Below are 22,878 nucleotides of genomic sequence, written 5' to 3'. Positions count from 1 at the left end.
TCCATTTTCATTTACCATAAAAAATTATAGAAACCCTGCGAGCCACGGAACCCCCAAAAACCCAATTAAAACCACAAAAGAAACCCAAACCAGAAAACCAACAAAAGACCAGAGCAAAATAACCACCGAGCCGAAGAAACCAGCAAACCCGGAAACCCCAGACACCACAAGAACCCCCGATAACCACTGAACGCCACAGCAGCCACAAGAGAAGCCCTAAGCCCTCCTCTGCCAAAACAGCCCCGCGAGACAGAAAACCCACAAGCCGCAACTAGAGAGAGACACAGACCCACGCAAACCCCCAAATCCCCCCAAACCTGCCAGCCCCGCGGCCCGGACACGCTCAGACTGACCGGAAGAGTCCAGTCGCGCCCCGCCCCGCCGGCCCCTTCGGTGCCCCGTGTCTCCCGTGCCGGCTGCTCGGGGAACGGGAGCTCTGGCCCGGCCGCACCCCCAAGCCCCCGCCGCGACCCCCTCCGCGCACTGCCCGCGCGGCGCGGAGCCCCCCCTCCCGGCCCAGACACCCCGCCGGACGCCGCGGAGACACGTCCCGGCACGGACCGGCGCCGGCAGAACGCCGGCCGCGGCTGGGGGGGGGGTGGAAGGCGCGGCGCCTCGCCGCCCGCGCGCCCCGCACCGACCCCCGGCCCGCCGCGACCACTCGCGCCGCGACCCGCCGACCGCCCGGCCCCGCGACGGGCGGCGGAACCGGAGCCTCACCGGGAGGGAGCGCCGGCATCCCGACGGGCCCCCTCATCGCCCCGGAAAGCACGGGCAGGCTCCTCGTGGCAGCTCCGCGGTTATACTGCCCGGAAAGGAGCGGGGCATGCCGGGATATACTGCCCCGGAAAGGAGCGGGGCATGCCGGGATATACTCCCCCGCAAGGGAGCGGGGCATGCCGGGATACATTCCAGTGCGGCTCCGGCGGAAAAATGGCCGCCGGAGGACTTCCGGGCATGGCGGCGCCCATCTCCGTGCGGCTCCGGCGGTTAAATGGCGACCGAGGGGCTTACGGGCATGGCGGCGCCCATCTCCGTGCGGCTCCGGCGGAAAAATGGCCGCCGGGGGGCTTCCGGGCATGGCGGCGCCCATCTCCGTGCGGCTCCGGCGGTTAAAAGGCGGCCGGGGGGCTTCCGGGCATGGCGGCGCCCATCTCCGTGCGGCTACGGCGGAAAAATGGCCGCCGGGGGGCTTCCGGGCATGGCGGCGCCCGTCTCCGTGCGGCTCCGGCGGTTAAAAGGCGGCCGAGGGGCTTCCGAGCATGGCGGCGCCCATCTCCGTGCGGCTCCGACGGAAAAATGGCCGCCGGGGGGCTTCCGGGCCCCCGTTTGGGGGCGCGAGCTTGGGGGGGGCTACACAGCACAGCTGCCCCGTTCGGGAAGCTAAGCAGGGACCAGTTCGGTCAGCGCCCGGATGGGCGACCTCACCCCGTCTTCGAATCCCCGCACCTAACAGTGCCCCCGCCACGTGCGCCCCTCCTCCCAAAATCTGACCCCCCCGGAGGGAGTCCCATCACCTTCGAGGGTTCCCCGGACCTGACAGTGCCCCAGCCGACCCCGCGACGGGCGAAGGAAACCCCGCCTCACCGGGAGGGAACTTTCGGAACGCTGCGGCTTCCGTGCGCTGCGCCACCCGGGCGCAGTACCGCTGCGTGTCCGCAAGGCGGCAGCACCGAGCGATCCCGCGAGGGGGGGGGGGGGGGTACCGGCGCCTCTCCGGGAGGGAGCGTCCGGTGACCTCACAGCTTCCCCGTCCGGGAAGCTAAGCAGGTACCAGCTCGGTCAGCGCCCGGATGGGCGACCTCACCCCGTCTTCGAATCCCCGCACATGACAGTGACCCCCCCCCCCGCGCGCCCCCTCCCAAAATCTGCCCCCCCGAGGGAGTCCCATCGCCTTCGGGGGTTCCCCGGACCTGACAGTGCCCCGGCCGACCCCGCGACGGGCGGCGGAACCCCCCCCTCACCGGGAGGGAGCGGCCGCCCCGCAATGGCGGCGTCCCTCGTTAAAGCGCCCTGCCGCTCGCGCTGCGCCGCCCGGCCGCAGTCCGCACGCAGCGGGCTCTGCGCGCACCCGCGCAGGAACGCGGCGAGTGTGCACGGAGGCAGCAGAACGCGGCGGCTTCCGTGCGCTGCGCCACCCGGGCGCAGTACCGCTGCGTGTCCGCAAGGCGGCAGCACCGAGGACCCCCGTGTTCGAATCCCCGCTCGGGCCTTTCCGCCAGTGCTCGGGCCTTTCCGCCAGTGCTCGTATCTCTCCGCCTCTGCTCGTATCTCTCCGCCTCTGCTCGGCCCTTTTCGGCTCCCCCTGCCCCACTAATTACCCGTCTGCCGCTGACCTGCGCTCATTAACAACCCCCCATCTCCTCCAGCGAATTCAACCCCCCTCCCAACCCTACTGCGACCCCTCTGAGAGCCCTCGAACCCCACCATGGCCCCTGACCCCCTAGAAGACCCCCGAAGGAACCCCCAACACCCCAAAAATAGACCCTAGAGAGACCCCCCCCAGAACCCCTCAGAGACACACCCCCCCCCCAAAGAGCCCCCCCACGATCCCCTAAAAAGGCCCTTAGGGCCCCCCAACTCCCCAAAGCCCACAAAGCGACCCCCCAAAAAACCCAGACCCCCCAAACAGACCCCATAAAGAACCCTAACCACCCCCCAAAAAACCTGAGACTCCTTAAAGACGCCCCCAAGCCCCTCACATCCCCCCCAAAATGAGACCCCATAAAGATCCCCTCAAAGAACCCCACACCCCCCCTTAGAGAACCCCCCCCAAAAGCCCTAGACCCCACCAAAAAGAGACCCTGTAAAGACCCCATAGTCCCCCAAAAAGAGCCAACCGCCCTGACTCAGCTGCTGCCAGCCCCATCGATGGAAAGATGCCACAACAACAGTGGCCTTGGCCACGCTTTCTTGGAAACAACTGGTTCCCTCATCACCTCTGAATAATAAAAATTCTAAGGCATTTTACAACAATGTCCAATACAACAGTAAACTGCTGCCAAGTATAACCCAGAAAATTGTTAGCCGATTCTCCTCTGTCGAAACCGTTGCCAGCTTTGGGCTGAGATGCCTCCAAGGTTTGGTCACCTTCGTCTTCAGCCAACATTGCCAAGTCTCTTGGCTGTTCTTCTGGATCCCCTGGAAGAAGACTGGTGACTGCCTGGAGAAGTGACTCAATCTGCTCTTCTGTTAGTCTTTCCTCACTTTCTTCCACCATCTGCAGGTCAAAAACCAATACATTGTTATTCAATCCATACTTCCTTCCTCAGCTCCAAACAGGAAGACTCAGCCCCAGTAAATACTGCTTTCAATGGATGCAAGACGTAGCCTGAACTCATCACAAAAGCATTTTACAAAGTGGAACTCTTGTAATATTTATAACAACACAAAACAAAAAAGCTCCCTTGTTAGCCACGACAGCTGGCATGCCACAGTGAGACCCTGCTTCTGTTACAAGGAGAACACCACGCTCAGAACAGGCTTTCCTCCTAAAGCCTCTCAGCCTAAGAAAAACCAAACCAAAATACCCAAAGAATTCCCACAAACTAGAAACCCCCACAAAGCCCAAAAACCAAAGAAGCCACAAACCCCCATTAAAGACACACACAAACCCCAGACCCCACAAGAAAAGCTGCGGGAACTCAAAACACCACAGAAGCCCCTAGCCCTCCCCCAAACCCGCAACCCACAGAACCCCAAAGCCTTCAAAAGGCAGAGAACCAAAACCCCCCCTTAGAACCCCAGTTAAAAAAAACAAACCAACAGAAAAACCTCACAAGCCCACACTAACCCCACAAATCCCAGACCCTGTAAAAAAACCAACCCACCCAACCCCTATAGCCACAAAAACCAGGAAAAAAAAAAAAAAAAAATCAGTAAAACTACAAACACCTTACCAACCTCCTTGGCTCATTTTCTGAGAGGAGCCTGCACCAGCAGACAGACTAACACATTTTAATCCTAAACTCGGTTCTCTGCGTTCTTTCTCTGCCCCTTCTCTACATCCTTTTCTTTCAACTTCCTCTTCCTACCCACAAGGCTGTCTAAACCAATGGATAGAAACACTAACCCAGGTAACAGTACATCCAGTTCAGATAAAGGCAATGAAATCACCAGCGCCAATACTACGACCTTCTTACAGGTACCACAAGCTCCCAAGAACTCACCTGTAACAGGAAAAGAGGAGAAACCATAGAGACCTTAAATGCAATACGCCAAAACCCGAAAGAGACTTATTCTTGTATATTGAATGTTAAAATCACATGCATAATTACTGAATTCTTTACAGCTGAAAAAATATTTTTAGAAGATGACCCTGACAGTCTACCTGCAACTGCTGCAAGATGTCTATAATAAACCCCCACAATTTTCTGTAATTAAAAAAAAAACAAAACAAAACAAAAAACAGGAAAGAATGCAATCAATCATCCAGGTAATTCTGAGTTAACTGATGCCCTGAATGGGACAAGTCGAACCCAAGCTAACACCAGCCAGTTTACTGCAATGCTTGTCTAGCATACACGTATATAAATCAAAATGACATGTGGCTAGAGGCCAGGTGCAAAAAAAATAAGACATTTGCACACCACAGCAGACAACCTGCCGAGGGCCACGATATGATATGCTGCAGCAGAGTCTTGTGGCTGTTGGCTCAAACACGCTGGTGGAATAGTCTGCATAACCGGCCCTGGGCACGATTTACATGGGGTTTTCTAAGCTATGCCTGATGTGGCTAAGGGATTTTTACTGGGCAATCCTGGTTTAAGACCAGTCTCGGCTCCTAAGGAATGCCAGCCAACAAAGATGTTTTCAGCCGTTAACAAGAGGAACAGAAATCCAACGACGAGCTGCTGCTTTTAAAACGTGGAGTCATCATTGTGACAAATGGCACCACACAGATCTCTGTTAACACATTTGTAGACAAAGCGGAAGACCTGGGGTTGGGGACAGCTGTGCAACTCAGCCTTCATTTCCCGAGGGCAGGTATGCTCCGTCAGCTGCTGCCAGGTGTCGTCGACAACAAGAAACGGGCTGCACTCTGCCGGCTTGTCCACCTCGAACTTCTCAGCGCAGAGCTGGCGAACATCTTCGGTGCTTATAGACAGTCTCACCAGGAAAGATCTTTCCTGTACATCCACAGTACACTCCCTGGAACGCAACATGAAGGTGGTTCTGTAGAATGAGAAAACACACATCAGCAACTCAAAAACCCCAACAGCTGAAGCGTCAGCAACAAACCTGTCCCCACACTGAGACTCACCCCCGCGATTCCCACGCCCGACAGCCACCTCGCCAACTGCAATACTGGTGGCAAAACTGTGGCAAGCGGAACAGAAATTCCTAAGCCAACACCCTCCTTTCCTCATATTACACTCTAACCCTGCAATTACAGCCAAACAGGACTTGTCCTGCCGAGCAAAACCAGGAAACAAAATGCAGTGAGGCTAAGCAATGTCTGAGGCAGCAGGGTCGAGAGATGGTGCTGCTGCACTACTGCCACAAAACAGGCACCTCCTATGGCCGTGTCAGTCAGAAGGAATAAGAAAAAAGCCTCTGCCAGTGGCAGCAAACGGTGCTGATCCCCAAGTTACTGCGTGATAAGCCATCTGCATTCTTATGCTGCAGCACGCAAAGTGTTTTAGGGTGCTTCAGTCCAGTCAGGACACTTTCATTGCATTAAACCGGTGACAATCTGGGGTCCGAGCCCGATTTAACCGGCTTTCCCATGACAGCTTTTTTGCTTTTTTACAGTAAGGCTTAGAGGGAAGCAGAAAGAAAGCTTCCTCGGCAACATTAGGCTAAACCCTAATGGCAAAAGCCTCGTGGCAAAAGCTGGACCTTTTTTCTGTGTTGAAACTGACATGTTCTTACAACTCCGATAACATGGAAAAAGTCTAAGTGCACCCTACAAGGAAATGCAGTTCTACCTTTCAGAAAGCATTTAAAGAGGAAAAAAAACCAAGCAACAACTGGGGGAAAAGCAACCACAAACATCTTTTGAACACATGAACAAAGCAAGCTGCTGTAGTGTGCTTTTTTTTAAAAAAAAAGACATTAACTGTGGTTACAGACTGAAAAAGATACAATTAAAGGAAGTGGAAAAATGGCACAGTGAGAAAGACCTGTTTATCAACTCAGCGGGTGCCAATGTCTGTATGCTAAACCAATCAGGCACGCTAAATCACAATGGCAAAGATGTACATTGCACAAAAGCAAGCCAGCAAAAGCTACCATTGAGAAGGCGGTTCTACCACTTAAGTTCCAAGAAGCACTCTTATCTTTAACAAAGTATTTTTACAGCTTGCAAACTGAAACACCGAAGCTTTGCAGCAGCATTTAAACGAGGTCAGGACTGACCCTGACGAAACAGGGCCTATCCGTTTCTGTTACCGGTGTGAAGCAATTATGAAAAATCAGCCCTAGAGGAGGAAAATCAAGCTGCAGTTTTAGTTCCTAATGTATGTAACACACAGATGTTTTTAAAAGCACGCGCTTTAGACAGACGGGACTGCTTCGAGAAGAGGCTGAAGCTCCCACAAGCACTCCTAACATATACTAAGTATCAAAGTTATTTATGGAGCGGCAGAAAATTGTACTCAATCATCCTCACAATATGGCATTTTTTGCCTTTTCATCCTAGAGACGGAGGGAGGATGAAGGCCTTCCGGGGTCCGAGAGCTGATAAAACTGCAGGAGCCCATCACTAGTGTAGCTACCACATTGTTAAGTCACGATGACTCCCCCTGCTCGATCGAAAATATCTCACCTCATAAGGCAGAGTCCATCAGTAGATTCCCAGGTCACACAGGCCTGCACTCTGCGAGCTGAACAGCTTTCTGTACTTCCACTTTACAGTGGAACCATGAGACTCTCTTGTTATGCTACTGATGTTGCCAACTTTAGGACCACCCTTGGATGGATTTCTACTCCAACAATGTCATCAAAATCTGCGCTGTGAAGAAGAACCCACCTTCCCTAGTCCTTTGCTTCATTTTAAGAAAAATAAACGAATGACAGGTTACCTTCTCCATGCAGAAAACACAGATCCATCGATTCCACCACGTACTCAACTTCAGTATCCAGCTCCAGCATGTCACACCTACTCACCCAGTGTGATAACACAGTCAAGAAGTCATCATTTTCATTCAGCCTCCCTGAGACAAAGGGAATAGAGACAGTCAGAGACAAACTGCGCTTTCCTTACCAGCCTCACCGTTTGAAAGGAAAGTGTTGCTTCGCTGCCTTCGCTGAGAAGTACATCTGTATTACTCTAGATCCTCCTGTAACCAGTGCGCAGCAAAGTGGGTGTCACCTGACACTGGCTGGACAGGACGCCAATGCCAGCTTCGTCCCATACTCTCTAGCGAGCGCAAATCTGACGATGCACACTTTGAGGCGTGCTCTCCTCAGGCAGCAACTCTGTCTTCTACAGGATCTGCTGGAGATGCCCCTCGTTTCATGAACTGCTGCCAACAGCACCTGCATTTATGGAGAATAAAGCATATTCAAGGGCCAGCTTGCTGCCTGGGACAGTGAGATATAGAATGAAAAAAAAAAAAAGAACACCAGACAACAGGCTAGAGAAATTTTTGGAGAAAACAAGACAGGTGCAGATCACGACAAAGAGATGGAAAAGGAAAGTAACTGCAGTGGCCTGCAGGACAGAGATGGAAGACGAAAAAAGGAGGAAGAGAAAGCAGGAAAAAAGCACAGAGAGAAAAAGAAAAGGGAGAGGGAGATGAAGAAAGAGAAAGGGAGAGAAGAAAAGGGAGCAGGACAGTAGAATAGAGAAGTACAGGCAAGGGGAAAAAAAAAAAAAAAATCAGAGGAGTAGTAAGAAAGGGCAGGGGTCAGTGGAGGGCTGGGAAGGACCAAGACTCACAAGAAGGACAACAGGTTCTGGATGGGTAACCACCCAACTCTTAAACTTTTGGGGACTTAATGGGTACAAGGTATCCAAGAAGAAAGCTCAAATAGCAAGCCAAACAGTAATGTCTCCAATGGGCTTGGACATTTCACAAGGGCAACAAAGGCTGACAAGGAAACAAAAGGCAGAGCAGAACCTGTGCTCCATTTTCATTTACCATAAAAAATTATAGAAACCCTGCGAGCCACGGAACCCCCAAAAACCCAATTAAAACCACAAAAGAAACCCAAACCAGAAAACCAACAAAAGACCAGAGCAAAATAACCACCGAGCCGAAGAAACCAGCAAACCCGGAAACCCCAGACACCACAAGAACCCCCGATAACCACTGAACGCCACAGCAGCCACAAGAGAAGCCCTAAGCCCTCCTCTGCCAAAACAGCCCCGCGAGACAGAAAACCCACAAGCCGCAACTAGAGAGAGACACAGACCCACGCAAACCCCCAAATCCCCCCAAACCTGCCAGCCCCGCGGCCCGGACACGCTCAGACTGACCGGAAGAGTCCAGTCGCGCCCCGCCCCGCCGGCCCCTTCGGTGCCCCGTGTCTCCCGTGCCGGCTGCTCGGGGAACGGGAGCTCTGGCCCGGCCGCACCCCCAAGCCCCCGCCGCGACCCCCTCCGCGCACTGCCCGCGCGGCGCGGAGCCCCCCCTCCCGGCCCAGACACCCCGCCGGACGCCGCGGAGACACGTCCCGGCACGGACCGGCGCCGGCAGAACGCCGGCCGCGGCTGGGGGGGGGGTGGAAGGCGCGGCGCCTCGCCGCCCGCGCGCCCCGCACCGACCCCCGGCCCGCCGCGACCACTCGCGCCGCGACCCGCCGACCGCCCGGCCCCGCGACGGGCGGCGGAACCGGAGCCTCACCGGGAGGGAGCGCCGGCATCCCGACGGGCCCCCTCATCGCCCCGGAAAGCACGGGCAGGCTCCTCGTGGCAGCTCCGCGGTTATACTGCCCGGAAAGGAGCGGGGCATGCCGGGATATACTGCCCCGGAAAGGAGCGGGGCATGCCGGGATATACTCCCCCGCAAGGGAGCGGGGCATGCCGGGATACATTCCAGTGCGGCTCCGGCGGAAAAATGGCCGCCGGAGGACTTCCGGGCATGGCGGCGCCCATCTCCGTGCGGCTCCGGCGGTTAAATGGCGACCGAGGGGCTTACGGGCATGGCGGCGCCCATCTCCGTGCGGCTCCGGCGGAAAAATGGCCGCCGGGGGGCTTCCGGGCATGGCGGCGCCCATCTCCGTGCGGCTCCGGCGGTTAAAAGGCGGCCGGGGGGCTTCCGGGCATGGCGGCGCCCATCTCCGTGCGGCTACGGCGGAAAAATGGCCGCCGGGGGGCTTCCGGGCATGGCGGCGCCCGTCTCCGTGCGGCTCCGGCGGTTAAAAGGCGGCCGAGGGGCTTCCGAGCATGGCGGCGCCCATCTCCGTGCGGCTCCGACGGAAAAATGGCCGCCGGGGGGCTTCCGGGCCCCCGTTTGGGGGCGCGAGCTTGGGGGGGGCTACACAGCACAGCTGCCCCGTTCGGGAAGCTAAGCAGGGACCAGTTCGGTCAGCGCCCGGATGGGCGACCTCACCCCGTCTTCGAATCCCCGCACCTAACAGTGCCCCCGCCACGTGCGCCCCTCCTCCCAAAATCTGACCCCCCCGGAGGGAGTCCCATCACCTTCGAGGGTTCCCCGGACCTGACAGTGCCCCAGCCGACCCCGCGACGGGCGAAGGAAACCCCGCCTCACCGGGAGGGAACTTTCGGAACGCTGCGGCTTCCGTGCGCTGCGCCACCCGGGCGCAGTACCGCTGCGTGTCCGCAAGGCGGCAGCACCGAGCGATCCCGCGAGGGGGGGGGGGGGGGTACCGGCGCCTCTCCGGGAGGGAGCGTCCGGTGACCTCACAGCTTCCCCGTCCGGGAAGCTAAGCAGGTACCAGCTCGGTCAGCGCCCGGATGGGCGACCTCACCCCGTCTTCGAATCCCCGCACATGACAGTGACCCCCCCCCCCGCGCGCCCCCTCCCAAAATCTGCCCCCCCGAGGGAGTCCCATCGCCTTCGGGGGTTCCCCGGACCTGACAGTGCCCCGGCCGACCCCGCGACGGGCGGCGGAACCCCCCCCTCACCGGGAGGGAGCGGCCGCCCCGCAATGGCGGCGTCCCTCGTTAAAGCGCCCTGCCGCTCGCGCTGCGCCGCCCGGCCGCAGTCCGCACGCAGCGGGCTCTGCGCGCACCCGCGCAGGAACGCGGCGAGTGTGCACGGAGGCAGCAGAACGCGGCGGCTTCCGTGCGCTGCGCCACCCGGGCGCAGTACCGCTGCGTGTCCGCAAGGCGGCAGCACCGAGGACCCCCGTGTTCGAATCCCCGCTCGGGCCTTTCCGCCAGTGCTCGGGCCTTTCCGCCAGTGCTCGTATCTCTCCGCCTCTGCTCGTATCTCTCCGCCTCTGCTCGTATCTCTCCGCCTCTGCTCGGCCCTTTTCGGCTCCCCCTGCCCCACTAATTACCCGTCTGCCGCTGACCTGCGCTCATTAACAACCCCCCATCTCCTCCAGCGAATTCAACCCCCCTCCCAACCCTACTGCGACCCCTCTGAGAGCCCTCGAACCCCACCATGGCCCCTGACCCCCTAGAAGACCCCCGAAGGAACCCCCAACACCCCAAAAATAGACCCTAGAGAGACCCCCCCCAGAACCCCTCAGAGACACACCCCCCCCCCAAAGAGCCCCCCCACGATCCCCTAAAAAGGCCCTTAGGGCCCCCCAACTCCCCAAAGCCCACAAAGCGACCCCCCAAAAAACCCAGACCCCCCAAACAGACCCCATAAAGAACCCTAACCACCCCCCAAAAAACCTGAGACTCCTTAAAGACGCCCCCAAGCCCCTCACATCCCCCCCAAAATGAGACCCCATAAAGATCCCCTCAAAGAACCCCACACCCCCCCTTAGAGAACCCCCCCCAAAAGCCCTAGACCCCACCAAAAAGAGACCCTGTAAAGACCCCATAGTCCCCCAAAAAGAGCCAACCGCCCTGACTCAGCTGCTGCCAGCCCCATCGATGGAAAGATGCCACAACAACAGTGGCCTTGGCCACGCTTTCTTGGAAACAACTGGTTCCCTCATCACCTCTGAATAATAAAAATTCTAAGGCATTTTACAACAATGTCCAATACAACAGTAAACTGCTGCCAAGTATAACCCAGAAAATTGTTAGCCGATTCTCCTCTGTCGAAACCGTTGCCAGCTTTGGGCTGAGATGCCTCCAAGGTTTGGTCACCTTCGTCTTCAGCTAACATTGCCAAGTCTCTTGGCTGTTCTTCTGGATCCCCTGGAAGAAGACTGGTGACTGCCTGGAGAAGTGACTCAATCTGCTCTTCTGTTAGTCTTTCCTCACTTTCTTCCACCATCTGCAGGTCAAAAACCAATACATTGTTATTCAATCCATACTTCCTTCCTCAGCTCCAAACAGGAAGACTCAGCCCCAGTAAATACTGCTTTCAATGGATGCAAGACGTAGCCTGAACTCATCACAAAAGCATTTTACAAAGTGGAACTCTTGTAATATTTATAACAACACAAAACAAAAAAGCTCCCTTGTTAGCCACGACAGCTGGCATGCCGCAGTGAGACCCTGCTTCTGTTACAAGGAGAACACCACGCTCAGAACAGGCTTTCCTCCTAAAGCCTCTCAGCCTAAGAAAAACCAAACCAAAATACCCAAAGAATTCCCACAAACTAGAAACCCCCACAAAGCCCAAAAACCAAAGAAGCCACAAACCCCCATTAAAGACACACACAAACCCCAGACCCCACAAGAAAAGCTGCGGGAACTCAAAACACCACAGAAGCCCCTAGCCCTCCCCCAAACCTGCAACCCACAGAACCCCAAAGCCTTCAAAAGGCAGAGAACCAAAACCCCCCCTTAGAACCCCAGTTAAAAAAAACAAACCAACAGAAAAACCTCACAAGCCCACACTAACCCCACAAATCCCAGACCCTGTAAAAAAACCAACCCACCCAACCCCTATAGCCACAAAAACCAGGAAAAAAAAAAAAAAAAAATCAGTAAAACTACAAACACCTTACCAACCTCCTTGGCTAATATTTTCTGAGAGGAGCCTGCACCAGCAGACAGACTAACACATTTTAATCCTAAACTCGGTTCTCTGCGTTCTTTCTCTGCCCCTTCTCTACATCCTTTTCTTTCAACTTCCTCTTCCTACCCACAAGGCTGTCTAAACCAATGGATAGAAACACTAACCCAGGTAACAGTACATCCAGTTCAGATAAAGGCAATGAAATCACCAGCGCCAATACTACGACCTTCTTACAGGTACCACAAGCTCCCAAGAACTCACCTGTAACAGGAAAAGAGGAGAAACCATAGAGACCTTAAATGCAATACGCCAAAACCCGAAAGAGACTTATTCTTGTATATTGAATGTTAAAATCACATGCATAATTACAGAATTCTTTACAGCTGAAAAAATATTTTTAGAAGACGACCCTGACAGTCTACCTGCAACTGCTGCAAGATGTCTATAATAAACCCCCACAATTTTCTGTAATTAAAAACAAACAAACGAAAAAAAACACAAACAGGAAAGAATGCAATCAATCATCCAGGTAATTCTGAGTTAACTGATGCCCTGAATGGGACAAGTCGAACCCAAGCTAACACCAGCCAGTTTACTGCAATGCTTGTCTAGCATACACATATATAAATCAAAATGACATGTGGCTAGAGGCCAGGTGCAAAAAAAATAAGACATTTGCACACCACAGCAGACAACCTGCCGAGGGCCACGATATGATATGCTGCAGCAGAGTCTTGTGGCTGTTGGCTCAAACACGCTGGTGGAATAGTCTGCATAACCGGCCCTGTGCACGATTTACATGGGGTTTTCTAAGCTATGCCTGATGTGGCTAAGGGATTTTTACTGGGCAATCCTGGTTTAAGACCAGTCTCGGCTCCTAAGGAATGCCAGCCAACAAAGATGTTTTCAGCCGTTAACAAGAGGAACAGAAATCCAACGACGAGCTGCTGCTTTTAAAACGTGGAGTCATCATTGTGACAAATGGCACCACACAGATCTCTGTTAACACATTTGTAGACAAAGCGGAAGACCTGGGGTTGGGGACAGCTGTGCAACTCAGCCTTCATTTCCCGAGGGCAGGTATGCTCCGTCAGCTGCTGCCAGGTGTCGTCGACAACAAGAAACGGGCTGCACTCTGCCGGCTTGTCCACCTCGAACTTCTCAGCGCAGAGCTGGCGAACATCTTCGGTGCTTATAGACAGTCTCACCAGGAAAGATCTTTCCTGTACATCCACAGTACACTCCCTGGAACGCAACATGAAGGTGGTTCTGTAGAATGAGAAAACACACATCAGCAACTCAAAAACCCCAACAGCTGAAGCGTCAGCAACAAACCTGTCCCCACACTGAGACTCACCCCCGCGATTCCCACGCCCGACAGCCACCTCACCAACTGCAATACTGGTGGCAAAACTGTGGCAAGCGGAACAGAAATTCCTAAGCCAACACCCTCCTTTCCTCATATTACACTCTAACCCTGCAATTACAGCCAAACAGGACTTGTCCTGCCGAGCAAAACCAGGAAACAAAATGCAGTGAGGCTAAGCAATGTCTGAGGCAGCAGGGTCGAGAGATGGTGCTGCTGCACTACTGCCACAAAACAGGCACCTCCTATGGCCGTGTCAGTCAGAAGGAATAAGAAAAAAGCCTCTGCCAGTGGCAGCAAACGGTGCTGATCCCCAAGTTACTGCGTGATAAGCCATCTGCATTCTTATGCTGCAGCACGCAAAGTGTTTTAGGGTGCTTCAGTCCAGTCAGGACACTTTCATTGCATTAAACCGGTGACAATCTGGGGTCCGAGCCCGATTTAACCGGCTTTCCCATGACAGCTTTTTTTCTTTTTTACAGTAAGGCTTAGAGGGAAGCAGAAAGAAAGCTTCCTCGGCAACATTAGGCTAAACCCTAATGGCAAAAGCCTCGTGGCAAAAGCTGGACCTTTTTTCTGTGTTGAAACTGACATGTTCTTACAACTCCGATAACATGGAAAAAGTCTAAGTGCACCCTACAAGGAAATGCAGTTCTACCTTTCAGAAAGCATTTAAAGAGGAAAAAAAACCAAGCAACAACTGGGGGAAAAGCAACCACAAACATCTTTTGAACACATGAACAAAGCAAGCTGCTGTAGTGTGCTTTTTTTAAAAAAAAAAGACATTAACTGTGGTTACAGACTGAAAAAGATACAATTAAAGGAAGTGGAAAAATGGCACAGTGAGAAAGACCTGTTTATCAACTCAGCGGGTGCCAATGTCTGTATGCTAAACCAATCAGGCACGCTAAATCACAATGGCAAAGATGTACATTGCACAAAAGCAAGCCAGCAAAAGCTACCATTGAGAAGGTGGTTCTACCACTTAAGTTCCAAGAAGCACTCTTATCTTTAACAAAGTATTTTTACAGCTTGCAAACTGAAACACCGAAGCTTTGCAGCAGCATTTAAACGAGGTCAGGACTGACCCTGACGAAACAGGGCCTATCCGTTTCTGTTACCGGTGTGAAGCAATTATGAAAAATCAGCCCTAGAGGAGGAAAATCAAGCTGCAGTTTTAGTTCCTAATGTATGTAACACACAGATGTTTTTAAAAGCACGCGCTTTAGACAGACGGGACTGCTTCGAGAAGAGGCTGAAGCTCCCACAAGCACTCCTAACATATACTAAGTATCAAAGTTATTTATGGAGCGGCAGAAAATTGTACTCAATCATCCTCACAATATGGCATTTTTTGCCTTTTCATCCTAGAGACGGAGGGAGGATGAAGGCCTTCCGGGGTCCGATAGCTGATAAAACTGCAGGAGCCCATCACAAGTGTAGCTACCACATTGTTAAGTCACGATGACTCCCCCTGCTCGATCGAAAATATCTCACCTCATAAGGCAGAGTCCATCAGTAGATTCCCAGGTCACACAGGCCTGCACTCTGCGAGCTGAACAGCTTTCTGTACTTCCACTTTACAGTGGAACCATGAGACTCTCTTGTTATGCTACTGATGTTGCCAACTTTAGGACCACCCTTGGATGGATTTCTACTCCAACAATGTCATCAAAATCTGCGCTGTGAAGAAGAACCCACCTTCCCTAGTCCTTTGCTTCATTTTAAGAAAAATAAACGAATGACAGGTTACCTTCTCCATGCAGAAAACACAGATCCATCGATTCCACCACGTACTCAACTTCAGTATCCAGCTCCAGCATGTCACACCTACTCACCCAGTGTGATAACACAGTCAAGAAGTCATCATTTTCATTCAGCCTCCCTGAGACAAAGGGAATAGAGACAGTCAGAGACAAACTGCGCTTTCCTTACCAGCCTCACCGTTTGAAAGGAAAGTGTTGCTTCGCTGCCTTCGCTGAGAAGTACATCTGTATTACTCTAGATCCTCCTGTAACCAGTGCGCAGCAAAGTGGGTGTCACCTGACACTGGCTGGACAGGACGCCAATGCCAGCTTCGTCCCATACTCTCTAGCGAGCGCAAATCTGACGATGCACACTTTGAGGCGTGCTCTCCTCAGGCAGCAACTCTGTCTTCTACAGGATCTGCTGGAGATGCCCCTCGTTTCATGAACTGCTGCCAACAGCACCTGCATTTATGGAGAATAAAGCATATTCAAGGGCCAGCTTGCTGCCTGGGACAGTGAGATATAGAATGAAAAAAAAAAAAAGAACACCAGACAACAGGCTAGAGAAATTTTTGGAGAAAACAAGACAGGTGCAGATCACGACAAAGAGATGGAAAAGGAAAGTAACTGCAGTGGCCTGCAGGACAGAGATGGAAGACGAAAAAAGGAGGAAGAGAAAGCAGGAAAAAAGCACAGAGAGAAAAAGAAAAGGGAGAGGGAGATGAAGAAAGAGAAAGGGAGAGAAGAAAAGGGAGCAGGACAGTAGAATAGAGAAGTACAGGCAAGGGGAAAAAAAAAAAAAAAATCAGAGGAGTAGTAAGAAAGGGCAGGGGTCAGTGGAGGGCTGGGAAGGACCAAGACTCACAAGAAGGACAACAGGTTCTGGATGGGTAACCACCCAACTCTTAAACTTTTGGGGACTTAATGGGTACAAGGTATCCAAGAAGAAAGCTCAAATAGCAAGCCAAACAGTAATGTCTCCAATGGGCTTGGACATTTCACAAGGGCAACAAAGGCTGACAAGGAAACAAAAGGCAGAGCAGAACCTGTGCTCCATTTTCATTTACCATAAAAAATTATAGAAACCCTGCGAGCCACGGAACCCCCAAAAACCCAATTAAAACCACAAAAGAAACCCAAACCAGAAAACCAACAAAAGACCAGAGCAAAATAACCACCGAGCCGAAGAAACCAGCAAACCCGGAAACCCCAGACACCACAAGAACCCCCGATAACCACTGAACGCCACAGCAGCCACAAGAGAAGCCCTAAGCCCTCCTCTGCCAAAACAGCCCCGCGAGACAGAAAACCCACAAGCCGCAACTAGAGAGAGACACAGACCCACGCAAACCCCCAAATCCCCCCAAACCTGCCAGCCCCGCGGCCCGGACACGCTCAGACTGACCGGAAGAGTCCAGTCGCGCCCCGCCCCGCCGGCCCCTTCGGTGCCCCGTGTCTCCCGTGCCGGCTGCTCGGGGAACGGGAGCTCTGGCCCGGCCGCACCCCCAAGCCCCCGCCGCGACCCCCTCCGCGCACTGCCCGCGCGGCGCGGAGCCCCCCCTCCCGGCCCAGACACCCCGCCGGACGCCGCGGAGACACGTCCCGGCACGGACCGGCACCGGCAGAACGCCGGCCGCGGCTGGGGGGGGGGGTGGAAGGCGCGGCGCCTCGCCGCCCGCGCGCCCCGCACCGATCCCCGGCCCGCCGCGACCACTCGCGCCGCGACCCGCCGACCGCCCGGCCCCGCGACGGGCGGCGGAACCGGAGCCTCACCGGGAGGGAGCGCCGGCATCCCGACGGGCCCCCTCATCGCCCCGGAAAGCACGGGCAGGCTCCTCGTGGCAGCTCCGCGGTTATACTGCCCGGAAAGGAGCGGGGCATGCCGGGATATACTGCCCCGGAAAGGAGCGGGGCATGCCGGGATATACTCCCCCGCAAGGGAGCGGGGCATGCCGGGATACATTCCAGTGCGGCTCCGGCGGAAAAATGGCCGCCGGAGGACTTCCGGGCATGGCGGCGCCCATCTCCGTACGGCTCCGGCGGTTAAATGGCGACCGAGGGGCTTACGGGCATGGCGGCGCCCATCTCCGTGCGGCTCCGGCGGAAAAATGGCCGCCGGGGGGCTTCCGGGCATGGCGGCGCCCATCTCCGTGCGGCTCCGGCGGTTAAAAGGCGGCCGGGGGGCTTCCGGGCATGGCGGCGCCCATCTCCGTGCGGCTACGGCGGAAAAATGGCCGCCGGGGGGCTTCCGGGCATGGCGGCGCCCGTCTCCGTGCGGCTCCGGCGGTTAAAAGCCGGCCGAGGGGCTTCCGAGCATGGCGGCGCCCATCTCCGTGCGGCTCCGACGGAAAAATGGCCGCCGGGGGGCTTCCGGGCCCCCGTTTGGGGGCGCGAGCTTGGGGGGGGCTACACAGCACAGCTGCCCCGTTCGGGAAGCTAAGCAGGGACCAGTTCGGTCAGCGCCCGGATGGGCGACCTCACCCCGTCTTCGAATCCCCGCACCTAACAGTGCCCCCGCCACGTGCGCCCCTCCTCCCAAAATCTGACCCCCCCCGAGGGAGTCCCATCACCTTCGAGGGTTCCCCGGACCTGACAGTGCCCCGGCCGACCCCGCGACGGGCGAAGGAAACCCCGCCTCACCGGGAGGGAACTTTCGGAACGCTGCGGCTTCCGTGCGCTGCGCCACCCGGGCGCAGTACCGCTGCGTGTCCGCAAGGCGGCAGCACCGAGCGATCCCGCGAGGGGGGGGGGGGGGGGTACCGGCGCCTCTCCGGGAGGGAGCGTCCGGTGACCTCACAGCTTCCCCGTCCGGGAAGCTAAGCAGGTACCAGCTCGGTCAGCGCCCGGATGGGCGACCTCACCCCGTCTTCGAATCCCCGCACATGACAGTGACCCCCCCCCCCCGCGCGCCCCCTCCCAAAATCTGCCCCCCCGAGGGAGTCCCATCGCCTTCGGGGGTTCCCCGGACCTGACAGTGCCCCGGCCGACCCCGCGACGGGCGAAGGAACCCCCCCCTCACCGGGAGGGAGCGGCCGCCCCGCAATGGCGGCGTCCCTCGTTAAAGCGCCCTGCCGCTCGCGCTGCGCCGCCCGGCCGCAGTCCGCACGCAGCGGGCTCTGCGCGCACCCGCGCAGGAACGCGGCGAGTGTGCACGGAGGCAGCAGAACGCGGCGGCTTCCGTGCGCTGCGCCACCCGGGCGCAGTACCGCTGCGTGTCCGCAAGGCGGCAGCACCGAGGACCCCCGTGTTCGAATCCCCGCTCGGGCCTTTCCGCCAGTGCTCGGGCCTTTCCGCCAGTGCTCGTATCTCTCCGCCTCTGCTCGTATCTCTCCGCCTCTGCTCGTATCTCTCCGCCTCTGCTCGGCCCTTTTCGGCTCCCCCTGCCCCACTAATTACCCGTCTGCCGCTGACCTGCGCTCATTAACAACCCCCCATCTCCTCCAGCGAATTCAACCCCCCTCCCAACCCTACTGCGACCCCTCTGAGAGCCCTCGAACCCCACCATGGCCCCTGACCCCCTAGAAGACCCCCGAAGGAACCCCCAACACCCCAAAAATAGACCCTAGAGAGACCCCCCCCAGAACCCCTCAGAGACACACCCCCCCCCCAAAGAGCCCCCCCACGATCCCCTAAAAAGGCCCTTAGGGCCCCCCAACTCCCCAAAGCCCACAAAGCGACCCCCCAAAAAACCCAGACCCCCCAAACAGACCCCATAAAGAACCCTAACCACCCCCCAAAAAACCTGAGACTCCTTAAAGACGCCCCCAAGCCCCTCACATCCCCCCCAAAATGAGACCCCATAAAGATCCCCTCAAAGAACCCCACACCCCCCCTTAGAGAACCCCCCCCAAAAGCCCTAGACCCCACCAAAAAGAGACCCTGTAAAGACCCCATAGTCCCCCAAAAAGAGCCAACCGCCCTGACTCAGCTGCTGCCAGCCCCATCGATGGAAAGATGCCACAACAACAGTGGCCTTGGCCACGCTTTCTTGGAAACAACTGGTTCCCTCATCACCTCTGAATAATAAAAATTCTAAGGCATTTTACAACAATGTCCAATACAACAGTAAACTGCTGCCAAGTATAACCCAGAAAATTGTTAGCCGATTCTCCTCTGTCGAAACCGTTGCCAGCTTTGGGCTGAGATGCCTCCAAGGTTTGGTCACCTTCGTCTTCAGCCAACATTGCCAAGTCTCTTGGCTGTTCTTCTGGATCCCCTGGAAGAAGACTGGTGACTGCCTGGAGAAGTGACTCAATCTGCTCTTCTGTTAGTCTTTCCTCACTTTCTTCCACCATCTGCAGGTCAAAAACCAATACATTGTTATTCAATCCATACTTCCTTCCTCAGCTCCAAACAGGAAGACTCAGCCCCAGTAAATACTGCTTTCAATGGATGCAAGACGTAGCCTGAACTCATCACAAAAGCATTTTACAAAGTGGAACTCTTGTAATATTTATAACAACACAAAACAAAAAAGCTCCCTTGTTAGCCACGACAGCTGGCATGAGACCCTGCTTCTGTTACAAGGAGAACACCACGCTCAGAACAGGCTTTCCTCCTAAAGCCTCTCAGCCTAAGAAAAACCAAACCAAAATACCCAAAGAATTCCCACAAACTAGAAACCCCCACAAAGCCCAAAAACCAAAGAAGCCACAAACCCCCATTAAAGACACACACAAACCCCAGACCCCACAAGAAAAGCTGCGGGAACTCAAAACACCACAGAAGCCCCTAGCCCTCCCCCAAACCCGCAACCCACAGAACCCCAAAGCCTTCAAAAGGCAGAGAACCAAAACCCCCCCTTAGAACCCCAGTTAAAAAAAACAAACCAACAGAAAAACCTCACAAGCCCACACTAACCCCACAAATCCCAGACCCTGTAAAAAAACCAACCCACCCAACCCCTATAGCCACAAAAAACAGGAAAAAAAAAAAAAAAAAATCAGTAAAACTACAAACACCTTACCAACCTCCTTGGCTCATTTTCTGAGAGGAGCCTGCACCAGCAGACAGACTAACACATTTTAATCCTAAACTCGGTTCTCTGCGTTCTTTCTCTGCCCCTTCTCTACATCCTTTTCTTTCAACTTCCTCTTCCTACCCACAAGGCTGTCTAAACCAATGGATAGAAACACTAACCCAGGTAACAGTACATCCAGTTCAGATAAAGGCAATGAAATCACCAGCGCCAATACTACGACCTTCTTACAGGTACCACAAGCTCCCAAGAACTCACCTGTAACAGGAAAAGAGGAGAAACCATAGAGACCTTAAATGCAATACGCCAAAACCCGAAAGAGACTTATTCTTGTATATTGAATGTTAAAATCACATGCATAATTACAGAATTCTTTACAGCTGAAAAAATATTTTTAGAAGACGACCCTGACAGTCTACCTGCAACTGCTGCAAGATGTCTATAATAAACCCCCACAATTTTCTGTAATTAAAAACAAACAAACAAAAAAAAACACAAACAGGAAAGAATGCAATCAATCATCCAGGTAATTCTGAGTTAACTGATGCCCTGAATGGGACAAGTCGAACCCAAGCTAACACCAGCCAGTTTACTGCAATGCTTGTCTAGCATACACATATATAAATCAAAATGACATGTGGCTAGAGGCCAGGTGCAAAAAAAATAAGACATTTGCACACCACAGCAGACAACCTGCCGAGGGCGACGATATGATATGCTGCAGCAGAGTCTTGTGGCTGTTGGCTCAAACACGCTGGTGGAATAGTCTGCATAACCGGCCCTGTGCACGATTTACATGGGGTTTTCTAAGCTATGCCTGATGTGGCTAAGGGATTTTTACTGGGCAATCCTGGTTTAAGACCAGTCTCGGCTCCTAAGGAATGCCAGCCAACAAAGATGTTTTCAGCCGTTAACAAGAGGAACAGAAATCCAACGACGAGCTGCTGCTTTTAAAACGTGGAGTCATCATTGTGACAAATGGCACCACACAGATCTCTGTTAACACATTTGTAGACAAAGTGGAAGACCTGGGGTTGGGGACAGCTGTGCAACTCAGCCTTCATTTCCCGAGGGCAGGTATGCTCCGTCAGCTGCTGCCAGGTGTCGTCGACAACAAGAAACGGGCTGCACTCTGCCGGCTTGTCCACCTCGAACTTCTCAGCGCAGAGCTGGCGAACATCTTCGGTGCTTATAGACAGTCTCACCAGGAAAGATCTTTCCTGTACATCCACAGTACACTCCCTGGAACGCAACATGAAGGTGGTTCTGTAGAATGAGAAAACACACATCAGCAACTCAAAAACCCCAACAGCTGAAGCGTCAGCAACAAACCTGTCCCCACACTGAGACTCACCCCCGCGATTCCCACGCCCGACAGCCACCTCGCCAACTGCAATACTGGTGGCAAAACTGTGGCAAGCGGAACAGAAATTCCTAAGCCAACACCCTCCTTTCCTCATATTACACTCTAACCCTGCAATTACAGCCAAACAGGACTTGTCCTGCCGAGCAAAACCAGGAAACAAAATGCAGTGAGGCTAAGCAATGTCTGAGGCAGCAGGGTCGAGAGATGGTGCTGCTGCACTACTGCCACAAAACAGGCACCTCCTATGGCCGTGTCAGTCAGAAGGAATAAGAAAAAAGCCTCTGCCAGTGGCAGCAAACGGTGCTGATCCCCAAGTTACTGCGTGATAAGCCATCTGCATTCTTATGCTGCAGCACGCAAAGTGTTTTAGGGTGCTTCAGTCCAGTCAGGACACTTTCATTGCATTAAACCGGTGACAATCTGGGGTCCGAGCCCGATTTAACCGGCTTTCCCATGACAGCTTTTTTGCTTTTTTACAGTAAGGCTTAGAGGGAAGCAGAAAGAAAGCTTCCTCGGCAACATTAGGCTAAACCCTAATGGCAAAAGCCTCGTGGCAAAAGCTGGACCTTTTTTCTGTGTTGAAACTGACATGTTCTTACAACTCCGATAACATGGAAAAAGTCTAAGTGCACCCTACAAGGAAATGCAGTTCTACCTTTCAGAAAGCATTTAAAGAGGAAAAAAAACCAAGCAACAACTGGGGGAAAAGCAACCACAAACATCTTTTGAACACATGAACAAAGCAAGCTGCTGTAGTGTGCTTTTTTTTAAAAAAAAAGACATTAACTGTGGTTACAGACTGAAAAAGATACAATTAAAGGAAGTGGAAAAATGGCACAGTGAGAAAGACCTGTTTATCAACTCAGCGGGTGCCAATGTCTGTCTGCTAAACCAATCAGGCACGCTAAATCACAATGGCAAAGATGTACATTGCACAAAAGCAAGCCAGCAAAAGCTACCATTGAGAAGGGGGTTCTACCACTTAAGTTCCAAGAAGCACTCTTATCTTTAACAAAGTATTTTTACAGCTTGCAAACTGAAACACTGAAGCTTTGCAGCAGCATTTAAACGAGGTCAGGACTGACCCTGACGAAACAGGGCCTATCCGTTTCTGTTACCGGGGTGAAGCAATTATGAAAAATCAGCCCTAGAGGAGGAAAATCAAGCTGCAGTTTTAGTTCCTAATGTATGTAACACACAGATGTTTTTAAAAGCACGCGCTTTAGACAGACGGGACTGCTTCGAGAAGAGGCTGAAGCTCCCACAAGCACTCCTAACATATACTAAGTATCAAAGTTATTTATGGAGCGGCAGAAAATTGTACTCAATCATCCTCACAATATGGCATTTTTTGCCTTTTCATCCTAGAGACGGAGGGAGGATGAAGGCCTTCCGGGGTCCGATAGCTGATAAAACTG

The 22,878-nt window shown here is 54.1% G+C and overlaps 3 long non-coding RNA genes across 3 annotated transcripts; all 3 read right to left on the bottom strand.

Moving 5' to 3' along the window:
• Window positions 1-2,894: 2,894 nt before the first annotated feature.
• LOC311196565 lies at window positions 2,895-6,226 on the bottom strand. The gene is made up of 3 exons (XR_014617585.1): window positions 4,938-6,226; window positions 4,073-4,169; window positions 2,895-3,220 (listed from the first exon to the last, which is right to left on the bottom strand). It is a non-coding gene; the product is annotated as an uncharacterized lncRNA (long non-coding RNA).
• Window positions 6,227-10,986: 4,760 nt separating this feature from the next.
• Window positions 10,987-14,483, bottom strand: LOC311196453. The gene is made up of 3 exons (XR_014617582.1): window positions 13,034-14,483; window positions 12,167-12,263; window positions 10,987-11,312 (listed from the first exon to the last, which is right to left on the bottom strand). It is a non-coding gene; the product is annotated as an uncharacterized lncRNA (long non-coding RNA).
• Window positions 14,484-19,085: 4,602 nt separating this feature from the next.
• Window positions 19,086-22,384, bottom strand: LOC311196573. The gene is made up of 3 exons (XR_014617586.1): window positions 21,123-22,384; window positions 20,256-20,352; window positions 19,086-19,411 (listed from the first exon to the last, which is right to left on the bottom strand). It is a non-coding gene; the product is annotated as an uncharacterized lncRNA (long non-coding RNA).
• Window positions 22,385-22,878: the final 494 nt, after the last annotated feature.

Source organism: Gallinula chloropus, assembly GCF_964237585.1.
Source record: "Gallinula chloropus genome assembly, chromosome: 13".
Taxonomy (NCBI): Eukaryota; Metazoa; Chordata; class Aves; order Gruiformes; family Rallidae; genus Gallinula; species Gallinula chloropus.
The sequence above is the reverse complement of the archived record's forward strand: the minus strand, read 5'-3'. Positions and strand labels throughout refer to the sequence as shown.